Source organism: Harpegnathos saltator, unplaced genomic scaffold (assembly GCF_003227715.2).
Source record: "Harpegnathos saltator strain DR-91 unplaced genomic scaffold, Hsal_v8.6 scaffold51, whole genome shotgun sequence".
NCBI classification, from domain to species: Eukaryota; Metazoa; Arthropoda; class Insecta; order Hymenoptera; family Formicidae; genus Harpegnathos; species Harpegnathos saltator.
Genome location: NW_020230327.1, coordinates 962,500 through 983,371, shown reverse-complemented (window position 1 = coordinate 983,371; position 20,872 = coordinate 962,500).

Below are 20,872 nucleotides of genomic sequence, written 5' to 3'. Positions count from 1 at the left end.
TCTATGTCGGCGCGGCGGCTAACTGCTGCTAACGTCGCGGACGAACACTTAGAAACCGCGGAACGGTGGCTAAACTGCTGCCGTTCGTTCGGAAACAGATACTTAGTCTATGTCGGCGCGGCGGCTAACTGCTGCCTAACGTCGACGGACGAACACTTAGAAATCGCGGAACGGTGGCTAACTGCTGCCGTTCGTTCGGAAACAGATACTTAGTCTATGTCGGCGCGGCGGCTAACTGCTGCCTAACGTCGACGGACGAACACTTAGAAATCGCGGAACGGTGGCTAACTGCTGCCGTTCGTTCGGAAACAGATACTTAATCTATGTCGGCGCGGCGGCTAACTGCTGCCTAACGTCGACGGACGAACACTTAGAAATCGCGGAACGGTGGCTAACTGCTGCCGTTCGTTCGGAAACAGATACTTAGTCTATTCGGCGCGGTGGCTAACTGCTGCCGTACGACGGACGACACGTAAATCGCGAACGGATACTTAGAATATCGTGCGGTGGCTAACTGTGCCGACACAGACGGACGATACGGGTAAATCGCGAACGGATACTTAGAAATTCCGTGTCGGTGGCTAACTGCTGCCGACACAGACGGACGAATACGGTAAATTCGCGAACGGATACTTAGAAATCTTCCGTGTCGGTGGCTAACTGCTGCCGACACAGAACGGACGAATACGGTATATTCGCGAACGGATACTTAGAAATCTTCCGTGTCGGTGGCTAACTGCTGCCGACACAGACGGACGAATACGGTAAATTCGCGAACGGATACTTAGAAATCTTCCGTGTCGGTGGCTAACTGCTGCCGACACAGACGGACGATACGGTAATTCGCGAAGCCGGTCGATTGACGAGGCCGGCTGCCGGGTCTTGTAAAAGTTCCCGGTGGTTCGGTACGGTGTGGAAGCTTTACTCACCGGCGGATGCCTTGCCTTCTCGTCGACTTCTCTTCACGATTCTCGCTGGAGCTCTCCTTGGTAGGATGATCTGACTGACTGACTGTCTCTCACGGTCTGCCTCGATCTCTCGTCGAGAGCGGGTTTTATACCCTAAATTCCTCTCGACGATCGGTGGCCGATAATCGGGGGATTAGTTCCCCCGATTTCCCGGAAAGTCGCGCATGCGATTTCCGCGAATTACCCCTTTCTGGGGGGACCGATCTTCCCCGACCGCTTCGGAGAATTCGGCCTTTCCCGGCGGTCTGGCGGGTTGCCGCGGCCTAGGTGTTGCCGGGTGCTTAGCGAGGATTTCTCGCGATCGTGTGACGATCGGTGGTCGCCGTCACACGATGGTAACGGGGGTAAAACTCCTCGTTACATTACCCCCCCCTTTTTAACAGCGTAGGGCCTATTTTTGCCCTACGCGATGTGCACTGCGGAGGGTGCCGTCCCGGTGGAACCAGAGATTCCACCGAGCCCCCGCGGCATATAGCCGGTAACGGCGTTTGACGACCGCGGAGAAATATGGGATCTCCGCGGTCGTCCCGTCGGGCAACCTTATGCCTACCGGTGGCGGTGGAGCAGGCCCGAATTGTAGCGGTGGTAGCGGCTGTTCGGCTGGCGTAGCGGTCTCCCGTCTTATGACCACTCGCACTGGCGGGGTCGAGATCTCCCTTATTCTCGGCCCGATCTTTCCTGCGGTGGTCTCGCTGCTGCTCGTCGGTGTCGGTGACGGCGGTCGCTGGTCATCCGCCTCGGTCCTCTTCGGCACTAGGGCAGCTGGTGCCGGGCGGACCGGTCGAAGGCCTCGCTGGCGGAAGGGCCCGCGCCCCGGTCGTGGTGGCGGCGGCGCGGAGAGACTTGCCCATTTCTGCCGTATTTGGCGGTCCGACCGCTGTATCCGGCCGCAGGTGTTCGCGGCCGGCTCGCGTCGGATCTTCTTAATTTCGGTCAACATTACTGTCGTTTCTTCTGCCTTTGGTGATGGCGGCCCTCCTAATTCCGGTAGCGGCCCTCCCTTGGCCGGTCCGGCTGTATGGCCGATCGTCTCCGACGGCGATGGTCGGAACGGTCGCGCCAACCTTTCCCATATTATACGGGCCTCGTCCTCACTGGCGATTAATATTTCCCGCAGTTCTTCCTCGTAGTTTCCCAGTTCCATTTCGGCGTTGGGACTATCTCGCTCATTACGCGACCGGTGCTTTTATAGTTTATCTTTCGGGAAATTTCGCGTAATCTCGGGCTTTTGATTTCTTGCTCCCGTTTACCGGCCGTTATACTTAATGTATACATTTTGATACATGATTTGCGTAATACCTACCGGTCTGCTGATCTTGATGCTATTGTCTTCGGTTATTGTTGACACGGTTCGTCTGTTGTTGTACCGGTTCGCAAATCTCTCACGTGTACGTGTCGGTGCCACTTTCCGCGTGGATCTTTCAGATCTACTATTACTGGAGAAATAATTTTCTTTACAATCAACGGCCCCTTGTACTTCGGTGCTAGCTTCGCGTTAAACGCTTTAGCTTTATCGGATAGTGGGTGTTCTCGTTTCCAGACCGTGTCTCCCACTTCTGGTCGCCAGCTCTTCGACGCAGATTATAATATGTTTCTTGTTTTTGAAACGCTTGTGCCAAATGCACTCCCACCAGTTCGTACGTTTCCTTCAGTATTTTCTCGACTTCCTGCGGATTCGCCCCCGCCCTGGTACTACTGCGGTCGGCGGGATGCGGTCGGTCGAGCTCGCGCCCGTGATTGAGAAACGCCGGGCTGAACTGTGTGGAGGCATGTTGAGCGGTATTATACGCAAAACGCAGGGCTGAGAGCTGTTCATCCCAATGACGGTGTTTTTTATCGACGAACTGAGCGATCATCGTTTTGATGGTCCGATTCGTGCGCTCAACGGGATTGCACTGGGGAGTGTAGCTTGGTGTCGTGCGGTGGTGGATCCCATGGTCTGTTAAGAATGTTTCAAATTCCTTTGCTGTAAATTGCGTCCCGTTATCGGTGGTGATCACGGCTGGACAGCCGTGTCGGTAAATCACCAGATCACTAATCCCGCTGATTACCGACGGTGTAGTGGCCTGACGCAGGGGCTTAGTTTCGAGCCACTTCGTGAAACGATCCTGCATCGTCAGCAGCCAGGTGAATCCTCGTCGTGATCGGGGCAGTGGCCCGATCAGGTCAATTGAGACATGCTCCCACGGCCGATGTGATGCGGTGGCGTGGAGGAGGCCGGCCGTCTTCCGTTGATTAGCCTTGTAGGCTAAGCATTTTTGGCAGTTCCGGACGTACCCAGCGGCGTCTCGAGCCATCCCCGGCCAATAGTACTGCTCGGCGAGTCGAGCAATCGTTTTAGCGATTCCTAGGTGGCCTGCGGCAGGACTGTCGTGGTAGCGTTTCAATACTTCCTTTCTATCGTTGGTCGGAACACACTTTTTCCACTGATTCTCTGCGGGTACTTCGCGGAAGTCCAACGTGTGGAGGAAATGTCGGTGCAGGACGCCATCCCGAATGGTGTAGTCGGGGAAATCGTGGGGCCGAGCGGCGACTTGTTTTTTAAGCGGCTCGTACCACGAGCATCCGGTGGCTTCCCTGATTTCACAGACTGCGGGGTCGCGCGACAGCGCGTCTGCTACGCGATTTTGTGAGCCTTTCCGGTATGCGACATTGAAGGTGTACTGCTGTAGTTCAAACTTCCACCGCCCTAGCCGGCCGGTGGCGGTTTCCAGTTTCTGCAGCCACTTTAAAGATTGATGGTCGGTCACCACGGTGAAAGTGTATCCCTCCAAATACTCGCGTAATCGACGAATGCCCCACACAATAGCCAGGCATTCTAGCTCGGTAGCGCTATAGTTCTTTTCCGCCTGGTTGAGAGTCCGGCTAGCATAGGCGATTACGCGCTCGCCTTCCTCCAGGTTCTGAGTTAGCACTGCTCCCAGGCCGTGCTGACTGGCATCCGTCTGCAACGAGAATGGTTTCTGGAAATCGGGACATGCTAGCACTGGAGCCGTGGTAAGAGCCTTTTTCAGTCGTTCAAAGGCCTCTTCCTCCTTTGATCCCCATTTCCATTTCACTTTCTTCTTTGTCAACTCCGTCAGCGGTGCCGCAATCGCGGAAAAATTCTTGACGAACCTCCGGTACCAGGAGGCGAGGCCTAAAAATTGACGGACTTGCCTCACCGTTCTCGGAGCTGGCCAGGCTGTAATGGCGATTACCTTGGCCGGGTCGGTGTGTATGCCGTCGCGAGTGACCAAGTGTCCGAGGTAGCGCAGCTCGCTTCTACAGAAGTGGCACTTCTCCGTGTTGAGGCGTAATCGAGCTTCCCGCAACCGCCGGAATACCTCTCGTAAGTGTTCCATGTGTTCGTCCAGTGTAGTGCTTAACACAATAATGTCATCGAGATACACTAATACGTGCGGTTCCAGGTCAGCGCCCAACACGGTGTCCACCAACCTCTGGAAGGTTGCCGGCGCGGAGTGCAGGCCGAACGGGAGGACGGTAAACTGGCGGAGACCCCGGCCGGGCACGGTGAACGCAGTGATTGGCTTGCTGTCCTTGGTTAATGGAACTTGCCAATATCCGTTCTTCAAGTCTAACGAGGATAGGTAGCGCGCCCCGCGTAGTCGGTCCAACGTCGCACTTATCTGCGGTAGCGGATAGGCGTCTCGCTCGGTTACCTCGTTCACCTTCCGGAAGTCTATACAGAAGCGGTATCCGCCGTCCTTTTTCCGGACGAGGACGACGGGGGAGCTCCAGGCACTAGACGAGGGCTCAATCACTCCCTCTGCCTCCATCTTTGCGACCTCCTCATCAATGATGGCTTGCATAGCCGGGTTCCGCGGTCGGTAGCGCTGCTTGATGGGGCTCGTGCCGGGGCACACCCGAATCTGGTGGCGGATCGATGGGGTCGGCCCGGAGACTTTATCGAAGAGAGCCAGTTCGCGCGTCAGGAATTGGTTGAACCTGGCTTCCTCTTCGTCCGTCCTGGTCGTCAGGCCCCCCTCTATGACCCCCACGCGGGGTGGTTGTAATCGCCGGAATTTCCTTGGTGGCGGCGGCAGCGCAATCTGGAGCCGGGCCCAGAGGTCCACCCCGATGATGACTTCCGTGGTCAGGTTGGCCATCACGGTAAATTGGTGGCGGTACTTCTGCCGTCCCACCTCTACGTGGAGCCAAGTCCGACCGTATGTCGGGCTGCCGGTTCCATCTGCCAGCGTGATCCGGCCGGCTTCCCCTCGTGGGAGATCTTCGTCGCGTAGTGATCGAATATCGATTAAGGATGTTTCTGCTCCAGAGTCAATTAGTGCCCTTAATGGGCGTTGCTGGTACCGGATGGTCAGGTACGGTCTGGGCTGATATTTTATGCGGAGGGCCGGGTCGTGGTGGCGCCACTCCCGGCCGCGGACTCGTTTCCCGCCGTGGGATGACACTGGCGGGTTAATACGCCGTCCTTGCCGCAGCGTGAGCAGAATTTTACGGCTGGTTGTCGGCAAGCTCGGCGATGATGTCCCGGCTGTTTGCATTTCCAGCAACACGTTGCTCGGTCGTATAGAAGCGCGGCGACCGTAGGGCCGGTGGTTCGTATCGGTCGCCCCTGTTCCTCGCGCTGCTGGACGATATCCTCATACTGGCGGGCTAGTTGTCCCAAGTGGGCCACATCTCGGATCTCGTGTGCGCCTATGAACATTTTGTAGCCGGCATCTAGGTTGTCATAGAGCAGCGGTATGGCGTTGTCCAGGTAATCATCATCCCCGCTACGGCGCATCATCGTGAGCATGGCGGTCTCATACTCCCGGTATGCCTCCCCGGCGCGCTGGCGGCGCTCCAATATTTTCCGCCGCAGTTGTCCTCGGTATCTCGGCGGAAGGAAGTGATTCCGGAAAGCGGCGCAGAAGTCCTCCCAGGTTGTCCAGGCGGTCCGGTGGTTTCGGTACCAACGCAGCGGATCTCCGCGCAGGAGTTCCGGAATGCACCACAACAGCTGGGCGGTCGTGACTCCATAACAGGTCCGGAGCTCGTCCACTCGCTCCAGGAAGTCCAGCGGGTCCTTTCCGGAGAATCGACAGTCCCATTTGTGGACGCACATCATGGCCTGCGCATCGGTGGGGATCCTTACGGGGGGATCTATCCCCATGACAGAGCCTCCTCGGGAGGACTCTTCATCCGCCAACACTGGGGCCGGGATAACCCGTCTCCGCGGCCCGGCCTCGAACATTGAGGGGTGGTCGTCCACGAACCTCCGCAGTCGGTGGCGCAGGTCGTCGATCGACCCCTCTATTTCGAGCCCATGTTCCCCGAGAATTCGGGCGATCTCGGGTTTGCGTAGCTCCTGTATCCACGCCTTCGACATTTTCTTCGCTGTGTTTCCTCAGTTTTTTTTTTCTTCCTTTCTCTTCACCCTAGTTGACCGATCCTGGCAGGATCGCCATGTAACGGTAACGCCCGCGGGGTTCGGTGCGATCGGTCGCCCCACCGTCGCGCCCGGCTCGCCGCTTCCGCGACGCCTCGCTCGCCGCCGCGTCGGTGCGTTACTCGGGTGAAGGGCAGGTTCAAGGTAGCTTCTTGGAAGAAAGATGCGTTCAGTGTTTCGGTATTCACAAGTTTGGTGCGCCCCGCAAGGCGCCCCGTTTATTCAAAAGACGTTTGATTCTATATAATATATATATATATATATATATAAGGTATTCGGTTCTATATATATATAAACGTATGTAGGCGGGCTCGCTGGCTCGGTGTGGCGTCGGCGATGCCCGTTCCTCGGTGCTCGTGACTCCCCGCTTAGCCGCAAGGATGGTCCCCTATCCGCGGGGTCAGAGGGGATGTTCCGCGGCCTCGTGGCAGTCCGACGTCCTCGGCCACGAGTCCTGTTTGAGGGCGCTTTACGCCAGCTGTTCTTTCGGATAAGCGAGAGGTGGTTTATTCCGGAAGCTTATCACGGACACAAAGTCGGACAAGCACCGATAATTCCGCGAACCGATGCTTAGAAATATTCTGTGTCGGTGGCTAACTGCTGCCGACACAGACGGACGAACACTTATATTCGCGCACAGGAACTTAGAGACTATTCTACGTCGGTGGCTGTTTGCTGCCGACGTAGACGGACGTGCACTTATAAATCGCGGAACGGTGGCTAACTGCTGCCGTTTGTTCGGAAACAGATACTTATTCTATGTCGGCGCGGCGGCTAACTGCTGCCTAACGTCGACGGACGAACACTTAGAAACCGCGGAACGGTGGCTAACTGCTGCCGTTCGTTCGGAAACAGATACTTAGTCTATGTCGGCGCGGCGGCTAACTGCTGCCTAACGTCGACGGACGAACACTTAGAAATCGCGGAACGGTGGCTAACTGCTGCCGTTCGTTCGGAAACAGATACTTAATCTTATTCTGTGTCGGTGGCTAACCGCTGCCTATACAGACGGACGAGCACGTATAAATCCGCGAACGGATACTTAGAAATATGCTGTGCCGGTGGCTAACTGCTGCCGACACAGACGGACGAATACGGTAAATTCGCGAACGGATACTTAGAAATCTTCCGTGTCGGTGGCTAACTGCTGCCGACACAGACGGACGAATACGGTAAATTCGCGAACGGATACTTAGAAATCTTCCGTGTCGGTGGCTAACTGCTGCCGACACAGACGGACGAATACGGTATATTCGCGAACGGATACTTAGAAATCTTCCGTGTCGGTGGCTAACTGCTGCCGACACAGACGGACGAATACGGTAAATTCGCGAACGGATACTTAGAAATCTTCCGTGTCGGTGGCTAACTGCTGCCGACACAGACGGACGATTACGGTAAATTCGCGAAGCCGGTCGATTGACGAGGCTCGGCTGCCGGGTCTTGTAAAAGTTCCCGGTGGTTCGGTACGGTGTGGAAGCTTTACTCACCGGCGGATGCCTTGCCTTCTCGTCGACTTCTCTTCACGATTCTCGCTGGAGCTCTCCTTGGTAGGATGATCTGACTGACTGACTGTCTCTCACGGTCTGCCTCGATCTCTCGTCGAGAGCGGGTTTTATACCCTAAATTCCTCTCGACGATCGGTGGCCGATAATCGGGGGATTAGTTCCCCCGATTTCCCGGAAAGTCGCGCATGCGATTTCCGCGAATTACCCCTTTCTGGGGGGACCGATCTTCCCCGACCGCTTCGGAGAATTCGGCCTTTCCCGGCGGTCTGGCGGGTTGCCGCGGCCTAGGTGTTGCCGGGTGCTTAGCGAGGATTTCTCGCGATCGTGTGACGATCGGTGGTCGCCGTCACACGATGGTAACGGGGGTAAAACTCCTCGTTACAATTTTAATTGAAATTTGAATTTAAATGTTCATATCTCCGCTTCTACTGGGAATTGAGAGTCGAGATTTATGGTGAGAATAGGGTTGATACAGGACTATATTGAGGCAAAAGCGCGTTCCTGTCTCTTGAGCCGTTTAGGAGATACCGAAGGTTACATTTTTAAATTTTAAGTTAATTTTAATTGAAATTTGAATCTAAATGTTCATATCTCCGCTTCTACTGGGAATTGAGGGTCGAGATTTATGGTGAGAATAGGGTTGATACAGGACTATATTGAGGCAAAAGCGCGTTCCTGTATCTTGAGCCGTTTAGGAGATACCGAAGGTTACATTTTTAAATTTTAAGTTAATTTTAATTGAAATTTGAATTTAAATGTTCATATCTCCGCTTCTACTGGGAATTGAGAGTCGAGATTTATGGTGAGAATAGGGTTGATACAGGACTATATTGAGGCAAAAGCGCGTTCCTGTATCTTGAGCCGTTTAGGAGATACCGAAGGTTACATTTTTAAATTTTAAGTTAATTTTAATTGAAATTTGAATTTAAATGTTCATATCTCCGCTTCTACTGGGAATTGAGAGTCGAGATTTATGGTGAGAATAGGGTTGATACAGGACTATATTGAGGCAAAAGCGCGTTCCTGTATCTTGAGCCGTTTAGGAGATACCGAAGGTTACATTTTTAAGTTTTAAGTTAATTTTAATTGAAATTTGAATTTAAATGTTCATATCTCCGCTTCTACTGGGAATTGAGAGTCGAGATTTATGGTGAGAATATGGTTGATACAGGACTATATTGAGGCAAAAGCGCGTTCCTGTATCTTGAGCCGTTTAGGAGATACCGAAGGTTACATTTTTAAATTTTAAGTTAATTTTAATTGAAATTTGAATTTAAATGTTCATATCTCCGCTTCTACTGGGAATTGAGAGTCGAGATTTATGGTGAGAATAGGGTTGATACAGGACTATATTGAGGCAAAAGCGCGTTCCTGTATCTTGAGCCGTTTAGGAGATACCGAAGGTTACATTTTTAAATTTTAAGTTAATTTTAATTGAAATTTGAATTTAAATGTTCATATCTCCGCTTCTACTGGGAATTGAGGGTCGAGATTTATGGTGAGAATAGGGTTGATACAGGACTATATTGAGGCAACAGCGCGTTCCTGTATCTTGAGCCGTTTAGGAGATACCGAAGGTTACATTTTTAAATTTTAAGTTAATTTTAATTGAAATTTGAATTTAAATGTTCATATCTCCGCTTCTACTGGGAATTGAGAGTCGAGATTTATGGTGAGAATAAGGTTGATACAGGACTATATTGAGGCAACAGCGCGTTCCTGTATCTTGAGCCGTTTAGGAGATACCGAAGGTTACATTTTTAAATTTTAAGTTAATTTTAATTGAAATTTGAATTTAAATGTTCATATCTCCGCTTCTACTGGGAATTGAGAGTCGAGATTTATGGTGAGAATAGGGTTGATACAGGACTATATTGAGGCAAAAACGCGTTCCTGTATCGTGAGCCGTTTAGGAGATACCGAAGGTTACATTTTTAAATTTTAAGTTAATTTTAATTGAAATTTGAATTTAAATGTTCATATCTCCGCTTCTACTGGGAATTGAGAGTCGAGATTTATGGTGAGAATAGGGTTGATACAGGACTATATTGAGGCAAAAGCGCGTTCCTGTATCTTGAGCCGTTTAGGAGATACCGAAGGTTACATTTTTAAATTTTAAGTTAATTTTAATTGAAATTTGAATCTAAATGTTCATATCTCCGCTTCTACTGGGAATTGAGAGTCGAGATTTATGGTGAGAATAGGGTTGATACAGGACTATATTGAGGCAAAAGCGCGTTCCTGTATCTTGAGCCGTTTAGGAGATACCGAAGGTTACATTTTTAAATTTTAAGTTAATTTTAATTGAAATTTGAATTTAAATGTTCATATCTCCGCTTCTACTGGGAATTGAGAGTCGAGATTTATGGTGAGAATAGGGTTGATACAGGACTATATTGAGGCAAAAGCGCGTTCCTGTATCTTGAGCCGTTTAGGAGATACCGAAGGTTACATTTTTAAATTTTAAGTTAATTTTAATTGAAATTTGAATTTAAATGTTCATATCTCCGCTTCTACTGGGAATTGAGAGTCGAGATTTATGGTGAGAATAGGGTTGATACAGGACTATATTGAGGCAAAAGCGCGTTCCTGTATCTTGAGCCGTTTAGGAGATACCGAAGGTTACATTTTTAAATTTTAAGTTAATTTTAATTGAAATTTGAATTTAAATGTTCATATCTCCGCTTCTACTGGGAATTGAGAGTCGAGATTTATGGTGAGAATAGGGTTGATACAGGACTATATTGAGGCAAAAGCGCGTTCCTGTATCTTGAGCCGTTTAGGAGATACCGAAGGTTACATTTTTAAATTTTAAGTTAATTTTAATTGAAATTTGAATTTAAATGTTCATATCTCCGCTTCTACTGGGAATTGAGAGTCGAGATTTATGGTGAGAATAGGGTTGATACAGGACTATATTGAGGCAAAAGCGCTTCCTGTATCTTGAGCCGTTTAGGAGATACCGAAGGTTACATTTTTAAATTTTAAGTTAATTTTAATTGAAATTTGAATTTAAATGTTCATATCTCCGCTTCTACTGGGAATTGAGAGTCGAGATTTATGGTGGGAATAGGGTTGATACAGGACTATATTGAGGCAAAAGCGCGTTCCTGTATCTTGAGCCGTTTAGGAGATACCGAAGGTTACATTTTTAAATTTTAAGTTAATTTTAATTGAAATTTGAATTTAAATGTTCATATCTCCGCTTCTACTGGGAATGAGAGTCGAATTTATGGTGAGAATAGGGTTGATACAGGACTATATTGAGGCAAAAGCGCGTTCCTGTATCTTGAGCCGTTTAGGAGATACCGAAGGTTACATTTTTAAATTTTAAGTTAATTTTAATTGAAATTTGAATTTAAATGTTCATATCTCCGCTTCTACTGGGAATTGAGAGTCGAAATTTATGGTGGGATAGGGTTGATACAGGATATATTGAGGCAAAAGCGCGTTCCTGTATCTTGAGCCGTTTAGGAGATACCGAAGGTTACATTTTTAAATTTTAAGTAATTTTAATTGAAATTTGAATTTAAATGTTCATATCTCCGCTTCTACTGGGAATTGAGAGTCGAAATTTATGGTGAGAATAGGGTTGATACAGGACTATATTGAGGCGAAAGCGCGTTCCTGTATCTTGAGCCGTTTAGGAGATACCGAAGGTTACATTTTTAAATTTAAGTTAATTTTAATTGAAATTTGAATTTAAATGTTCATATCTCCGCTTCTACTGGGAATTGAGAGTCGAATTTATGGTGAGAATAGGGTTGATACAGGACTATATTGAGGCAAAAGCGCGTTCCTGTATCTTGAGCCGTTTAGGAGATACCGAAGGTTACATTTTTAAATTTTAAGTTAATTTTAATTGAAATTTGAATTTAAATGTTCATATCTCCGCTTCTACTGGGAATTGAGAGTCGAAATTTATGGTGAGAATAGGGTTGATACAGGACTATATTGAGGCAAAAGCGCGTTCCTGTATCTTGAGCCGTTTAGGAGATACCGAAGGTTACATTTTTAAATTTTACGTTAATTTTAATTGAAATTTGAATTTAAATGTTCATATCTCCGCTTCTACTGGGAATTGAGAGTCGAAATTTATGGTGGGGATAGGGTTGATACAGGACTATATTGAGGCAAAAGCGCGTTCCTGTATCTTGAGCCGTTTAGGAGATACCGAAGGTTACATTTTTAAATTTTAAGTAATTTTAATTGAAATTTGAATTTAAATGTTCATATCTCCGCTTCTACTGGGAATTGAGAGTCGAAATTTATGGTGGGGATAGGGTTGATACAGGACTATATTGAGGCAAAAGCGCGTTCCTGTATCTTGAGCCGTTTAGGAGATACCGAAGGTTACATTTTTAAATTTTACGTTAATTTTAATTGAAATTTGAATTTAAATGTTCATATCTCCGCTTCTACTGGGAATTGAGAGTCGAAATTTATGGTGAGAATAGGGTTGATACAGGACTATATTGAGGCAAAAGCGCGTTCCTGTATCTTGAGCCGTTTAGGAGATACCGAAGGTTACATTTTTAATTTTAAGTTAATTTTAATTGAAATTTGAATTTAAATGTTCATATCTCCGCTTCTACTGGGAATTGAAGTCGAAATTTATGGTGGGGATAGGGTTGATACAGGACTATATTGAGGCAAAAGCGCGTTCCTGTATCTTGAGCCGTTTAGGAGATATCGAAGGTTACATTTTTAAATTTTACGTTAATTTTAATTGAAATTTGAATTTAAATGTTCATATCTCCGCTTCTACTGGGAATTGAGAGTCGAGATTTATGGTGAGAATAGGGTTGATACAGGACTATATTGAGGCAAAAGCGCGTTCCTGTATCTTGAGCCGTTTAGGAGATACCGAAGGTTACATTTTTAAATTTTACGTTAATTTTAATTGAAATTTGAATTTAAATGTTCATATCTCCGCTTCTACTGGGAATTGAGAGTCGAAATTTATGGTGGGGATAGGGTTGATACAGGACTATATTGAGGCAAAAGCGCGTTCCTGTATCTTGAGCCGTTTAGGAGATATCGAAGGTTACATTTTTAATTTTACGTTAATTTTAATTGAAATTTGAATTTAAATGTTCATATCTCCGCTTCTACTGGGAATTGAGAGTCGAGATTTATGGTGAGAATAGGGTTGATACAGGACTATATTGAGGCAAATGCGCGTTCCTGTATCTTGAGCCGTTTAGGAGATACCGAAGGTTACATTTTTAAATTTTAAGTTAATTTTAATTGAAATTTGAATTTAAATGTTCATATCTCCGCTTCTACTGGGAATTGAGAGTCGAGATTTATGGTGAGAATAGGGTTGATACAGGACTATATTGAGGCAAAAGCGCGTTCCTGTATCTTGAGCCGTTTAGGAGATACCGAAGCTTACATTTTTAAATTTTAAGTTAATTTTAATTGAAATTTGAATTTAAATGTTCATAACTCCGCTTCTACTGGGAATTGAGAGTCGAGATTTTTGGTGAGAATAGGGTTGATACAGGACTATATTGAGGCAAAAGCGCGTTCCTGAATCTTGAGCCGTTTAGGAGATACCGAAGGTTACGTTTTTAAATTTTAAGTTAATTTTAATGGAAATTTGAATTTAAATGTTCATATCTCCGCTTCTACTGGGAGTTGAGTGTCGAGATTTATGGTGAGAATAGGGTTGATACAGGACTATATTGAGGCAAAAGCGCGTTCCTGTATCTTGAGCCGTTTAGGAGATACCGAAGGTTACATTTTTAAATTTTAAGTTAATTTTAATTGAAATTTGAATCTAAATGTTCATATCTCCTCTTCTACTGGGAATTGAGAGTCGAGATATATGGTGAGAATAGGGTTGATACAGGACTATATTGAGGCAAAAGCGCGTTCCTGTATCTTGAGCCGTTTAGGAGATACCGAAGGTTACATTTTTTAATTTTAAGTTAATTTTAATTGAAATTTGAATTTAAATGTTCATATCTCCGCTTCTACTGGGAATTGAGAGTCGAAATTTATGGTGGGAATAGGGTTGATACAGGACTATATTGAGGCAAAAGCGCGTTCCTCTATCTTGAGCCGTTTAGGAGATACCGAAGGTTACATTTTCTAATTGAAGTTAATTTTAATTGAAATTGGATTTAAATGTTCATATCTCCGCTTCTACTGGGAATTGAGAATCGAAATTTATGGAGGGAATAGGGTTGATACAGGACTATATTGAGGCAAAAGCGCGTTCCTGTATCTTGAGCCGTTTAGGAGATACCGAAGGTTACATTTTTAAATTTTAAGTTAATTTTAATTGAAATTTGAATTTAAATGTTCATATCTCTGCTTCTAGCGGGAATTGAGAGTCGAGATTTATGGTGAGAATAGGGTTGATACAGGACTATATTGAGGCAAAAGCGCGTTCCTGTATCTTGAGCCGTTTAGGAGATACCGAAGGTTACATTTTTAAATTTTAAGTTAATTTTAATTGAAATTTGAATTTAAATGTTCATATCTCCGCTTCTACTGGGAATTGAGAGTCGAGATTTATGGTGAGAATAGGGTTGATACAGGACTATATTGAGGCAAAAGCGCGTTCCTGTATCTTGAGCCGTTTAGGAGATACCGAAGGTTACATTTTTAAATTTTAAGTTAATTTTAATTGAAATTTGAATTTAAATGTTCATATCTCCGCTTCTACTGGGAATTGAGAGTCGAGATTTATGGTGAGAATAGGGTTGATACAGGACTATATTGAGGCAAAAGCGCGTTCCTGTATCTTGAGCCGTTTAGGAGATACCGAAGGTTACATTTTTAAATTTTAAGTTAATTTTAATTGAAATTTGAATTTAAATGTTCATATCTCCGCTTCTACTGGGAATTGAGAGTCGAGATTTATGGTGAGAATAGGGTTGATACAGGACTATATTGAGGCAAAAGCGCGTTCCTGTATCTTGAGCCGTTTAGGAGATACCGAAGGTTACATTTTTAAATTTTAAGTTAATTTTAATTGAAATTTGAATTTAAATGTTCATATCTCCGCTTCTACTGGGAATTGAGAGTCGAGATTTATGGTGAGAATAGGGTTGATACAGGACTATATTGAGGCAAAAGCGCGTTCCTGTATCTTGAGCCGTTTAGGAGATACCGAAGGTTACATTTTTAAATTTTAAGTTAATTTTAATTGAAATTTGAATTTAAATGTTCATATCTCCGCTTCTACTGGGAATTGAGAGTCGAGATTTATGGTGAGAATAGGGTTGATACAGGACTATATTGAGGCAAAAGCGCGTTCCTGTATCTTGAGCCGTTTAGGAGATACCGAAGGTTACATTTTTAAATTTTAAGTTAATTTTAATTGAAATTTGAATTTAAATGTTCATATCTCCGCTTCTACTGGGAATTGAGAGTCGAGATTTATGGTGAGAATAGGGTTGATACAGGACTATATTGAGGCAAAAGCGCGTTCCTGTATCTTGAGCCGTTTAGGAGATACCGAAGGTTACATTTTTAAATTTTAAGTTAATTTTAATTGAAATTTGAATTTAAATGTTCATATCTCCGCTTCTACTGGGAATTGAGAGTCGAGATTTATGGTGAGAATAGGGTTGATACAGGACTATATTGAGGCAAAAGCGCGTTCCTGTATCTTGAGCCGTTTAGGAGATACCGAAGGTTACATTTTTAAATTTTAAGTTAATTTTAATTGAAATTTGAATTTAAATGTTCATATCTCCGCTTCTACTGGGAATTGAGAGTCGAGATTTATGGTGAGAATAGGGTTGATACAGGACTATATTGAGGCAAAAGCGCGTTCCTGTATCTTGAGCCGTTTAGGAGATACCGAAGGTTACATTTTTAAATTTTAAGTTAATTTTAATTGAAATTTGAATTTAAATGTTCATATCTCCGCTTCTACTGGGAATTGAGAGTCGAGATTTATGGTGAGAATAGGGTTGATACAGGACTATATTGAGGCAAAAGCGCGTTCCTGTATCTTGAGCCGTTTAGGAGATACCGAAGGTTACATTTTTAAATTTTAAGTTAATTTTAATTGAAATTTGAATTTAAATGTTCATATCTCCGCTTCTACTGGGAATTGAGAGTCGAGATTTATGGTGAGAATAGGGTTGATACAGGACTATATTGAGGCAAAAGCGCGTTCCTGTATCTTGAGCCGTTTAGGAGATACCGAAGGTTACATTTTTAAATTTTAAGTTAATTTTAATTGAAATTTGAATTTAAATGTTCATATCTCCGCTTCTACTGGGAATTGAGAGTCGAGATTTATGGTGAGAATAGGGTTGATACAGGACTATATTGAGGCAAAAGCGCGTTCCTGTATCTTGAGCCGTTTAGGAGATACCGAAGGTTACATTTTTAAATTTTAAGTTAATTTTAATTGAAATTTGAATTTAAATGTTCATTCTCCGCTTCTACTGGGAATTGAGAGTCGGATTTTATGGTGAGAATGGGTTGAATACAGGACTATATTGGAGGCAAAAGCGCGTTCCTGTATCTTGAGCCGTTTAGGAGATACCGTTACAGGATTCGATAATCTGCAAGGCACCTGAAACATAAAATGTGATATTCTCGAACAGCGTTCCTCTCAGGATTTTCTTGTCCAAAGAAAGATCAATGATGCGATCGCAGATCTCGTGTATGTCATGTCAATAGAGACAGTTTGAATTCGGCGTAATATGATTCTTGGAACAGACGTAAATAAGTATTGTGAAGTTTGAAGCGAGTCTCTCACAGGCATGCTTTGAAAACACGAGTTGTTTTCATTTTCAGCTAACGGACGACGCAGGCATCAACACTGATCGGCAAGGTGGGGGGTAACCGTGCCTTCCCGATTGTTTGTTTCGTACGCTTATTATGACTCCGTGATTGCGGAAAGGACATTGCGCCTCGGGCCGACGAACGACGCGCATACCGCGACGCAGAGTAGAGAGTATCGGTTAATACGCGTTTCTTTGTCCGAATCTTACTTGCGCGAGTGTTAGAGCTAGAGTCAGTGTCGTCGCCAGTGCTACGATGGAGTATCCGGGGGTGCTGCGACGGAGTAACCAGAAGGAGGACGTCGGATCGAGAAGTCAGGATGGAGAGAGGACTTGGAGCGCGCCGAGAGACGTGGAGGACAGCGATACATCATGTATGGTATTCGAGGTACCTCGAGTAATTATTATTACGCAGGATTTTTCTGATTTTAACGGACCTTACTCGAAGTAAGGACATACCCGAGTCGAAATTAGATCAGCATTCATAGTTTATCATCTGAAAAATGATAAAATAGCTTGAGATTTGATTATTCGTTAACCTAATTTCACGTAACATGAGTTCTACTTTTCTTTTCTCATAAAATATGAATGTCTATTCAAGCAAGGTTGCTGAGGCAAGCTAAGGTTTATGAATACAAATTTTTAATTATGTTCTCAATAAAAAGTTGCACATAATTTAGAAAACTATGAATAATGATCTTAGAATCTGATATAAATTTTACAAGTGTTGATTTTTATTCGTCTAATAATGCTCAGATTGCTGTTTTCGTTTAGAATCTGCTAGAATGTCCGTTTCTCATTCTTGTTTATCTTTCTTATTGTACCGAATCTGAATTAAAATCTCTATTAGTGAAACAGCATTATAGTTAGACGTTGTGCCTTTGCAGCTTCAGCTCTTTTGAGAGCTACAATTCTCATCATTCTCATTAGAAAAAAGAAAAGAAAAAAAAGAGAAGAAAAAAGGAAAAAAGAACTTTAAGAATGATGAGAATAAAAAGTGTTTTTCATCTCCCATTTCCTCTAATTCTTATATGATTATTTAATCCTTATATATTTATCTCACGCGCAGTTCTAACAAAGGCAGTTCTATTTACGTTTTTATCTTTGTTCTCTTTCTTGCGCTGTTAAGCGAATATATAATATCAACAAAAATCATTTAAATTAAGAATATAAGGATTAAGTATATATACATTATCGAGATAAACGAGTATTAAATAACTGCGGAATACGTCGCTGTTGAAGCTCATCATGGGCGAGACTGCGAGAGTAGCCAGATGTAACGTTCAGGTAGGACAAAGCTTGTTCACTATTGCGCATCTAGATATTCTGCATTGATTTTTCAAATTGGATGCAATTTGCAGGATCAATGTAGAATTAATATTTCGACTCGGGAAAGACTTTTTCTTTATCAAATCCTAACTTGTAGAAAATTATCGATTTGAATGTCGGCAAGAAAAAAACGGAGATACTTTTGTTAGATATTTGACAAAACGCCGGATCGGTATTTATCCAACGCTTAAAAAATAACACGGAGAACGTTTTAGTTGGATGAATAAATTTTCGTTACTTTCCGCTTGCGGTTTTCGATCGTTAGTGGCGATTCAGGGACAAAGAGAGGAGAGCGAGAAAGAGAGAGAAACATCTTGCCAGGATTTCTGCAGGTCCATTTCGACAGATTCGGTATTAAAATATTAGACGTAGAAAAAGTAAGAATGAAAATAAATTTTTTATATTAGTTAGTACAGAAAGTCCGACGTACTTTTGTCAAATAGAGATGAGTATCAAATTTTCGACAAGTTAGGACTAGGATAGAGAAAACGTAAAATCTTTTGCGACAATGGAATTAAACAGCAATATAAATTTTGATTTACGATATTAATCGGTATTCGATTTCCTGTTCTGATTTACCTTTTCATTTCTCTATAACAGAAGAAAAAATTAATACGAATCGTTCGTTTATATATCCGAGTTAATTTGTTGAATAAATTAGAGGGGCAAGTACCTGAAAAATGAGAACGAATTGTCATTGCACTTGGACAATCTTCTGACACTGATTTATGGTATTGATCGATATTCGATTTTCGGTACTGATTTACTTTATCATTTCTCTACAAGAAAAAAAATGGATGCGACTCGTTCATTTATCCGCGTTAATTTGATGAATAAATTAAATATTGATCGGTCTTCAATTTTCAGTACTGATTCTCTCATTTCTTTATAAGATAAGAAAAATTGATACGAATCATTCGTTTATTCGAGTTAATTTGTTGAGTAAATTAGATGGATAAATACCTGAAGAATGAGAACAAATTGTCATTGTACTTGGACAATTTTCTGACACTGATTTACGATATTGATCGATATTCGATTTTCGGTACTGATTTAATCTTTCATTCTCTATAAGAAAAAAATTCATACGAATCGTTTATTTATCCGCGTTACCTTGATGAATAAATTAAATATTGATCAGTCTTCAATTTTCGGTACTGACTGATTCTCTAATTTCTTTATAATAGAATAAAAATTGATACGAAACGTTCTTTTATCCGACTTAATTTGTTCAGTAAATTAGTGGGGTAAGTACATGCAAGATGAAAACAACTTGTCATTGCATTTGGACAATTTTCTTGACATTTTTTAATGATATTGATCAGTCTTCAGTTTTCGGTACTGATTTATTTTCTCATTTTTTTATCAGACAAGAAAAATTGATACGAATCGTTCGTTTATCTGAGTTTATCTGAGTATCTTTGTTGAATAGGATTAGAGGGGTATGTACCTGAAAAATAAGAACAAATTGTCATGGCACTTGGACAATTTTCTGACACTGATTTATGATATTAATCAATATTCAATTTTCGGTACTGATTTACTTTTTCATTGTACAATAAGAAAGAAAAAATTGATACGAATCGTTCATTTATCTGCGTTAATTTGATGAATAAATTAAATATTGATCGTGCACGATGGGGGGGAGAGGGAGAGAGATGGGTATAGGTGATAGAATGATACTAGGAGAGGGGGATGAGAGAGGGGGAGGAGTGGAGGGGGCGAGAAGGAGGAGGAGGAGGTATAAAGGGATGAGAGAGAGAGGGGGGAGAGGGGAGAGAGAGAGAAGGAGAGAGAGAGAGGGAGAGGGAGAAGGGGAGAGAGAAAGAGAGAGAGAGAGAGAGAGTATCGATTTTCGATACTGATTTACTCTTTTATTGCTCTATAAGAGAAGGAAAAATTGATACGAATCGTTCATTTATCCGCGTTAATTTTTTTTTCCTTTATTATATATAAGTGGTCCATGGGACGATTAAATATTCGAATACATGTTGCCGTATCAAAGTCTCCTCTATAATAAACGATTTGATACGTCTGAAGACGCATGATGTATCGTTGCCCGCATCGCATTCCCTTCTTCCTGCTTCCCTGTATAAAATGTCGAATTGAAACGTATTAAAAAGTATTGACATTTTGAATATGTCTGAATTCTGAATCTTTTTGACCCGAAGAAAAGGATTGAAAAGTATTAGTTTCCATTAAATTTTACTGCGCTAAATGCGAGACGGTCTCTTTCGCCCGGTGCCTCACCAGAGAAATTTCTCTGGTGCGCTAAATCCCGTCCATCAGGCCATCAGTCTTTGTAGTATATCTCGTCGGTGCATAAGGTTTATATTATTTGTACATACATATTTTGAAACATTTTCTTTGGATATTATATCAAACGGATTTTGCGTGTCACGTAATATCCTTAATTCGGACTACACGGACATTATTATTTTGATCATTTTGATTTCTTTGGTATTCATTGAATTATCCAGGACGTGCAACTGCCATGTTGAGCGACTCAATTGTCGTGTGAAATATTTCGATTTTCACAAATTCATATAAAATTTTTCATTTTTCACTGATTCACAGAAGTCTTTCACTTTTTACTAGTTCACGCTAGGGAAAAGATTCATGATCGATGCCCGAGCAGCTGCAACGCTTTTCGAATCATCTATGTCGGCGCGCTTTTACTCCTCAGATTTCTGTCATTAATAACTCGATAATTATTGCGAATCTCGCAAAATGGTGTGGGACTTTTATGTTTGTCTTAACCCAATCTACCCTTACACTTCGGGTTGGCAGTTAATTACCGGACACTTCGTATGATCTTCATGATATTAATCATACACAATGTCAATTCTTTTTTTTGCACATGTTAATATGTTAATTCATGTTATAAACGCGTAACAAAGTGCGAGACCGTGC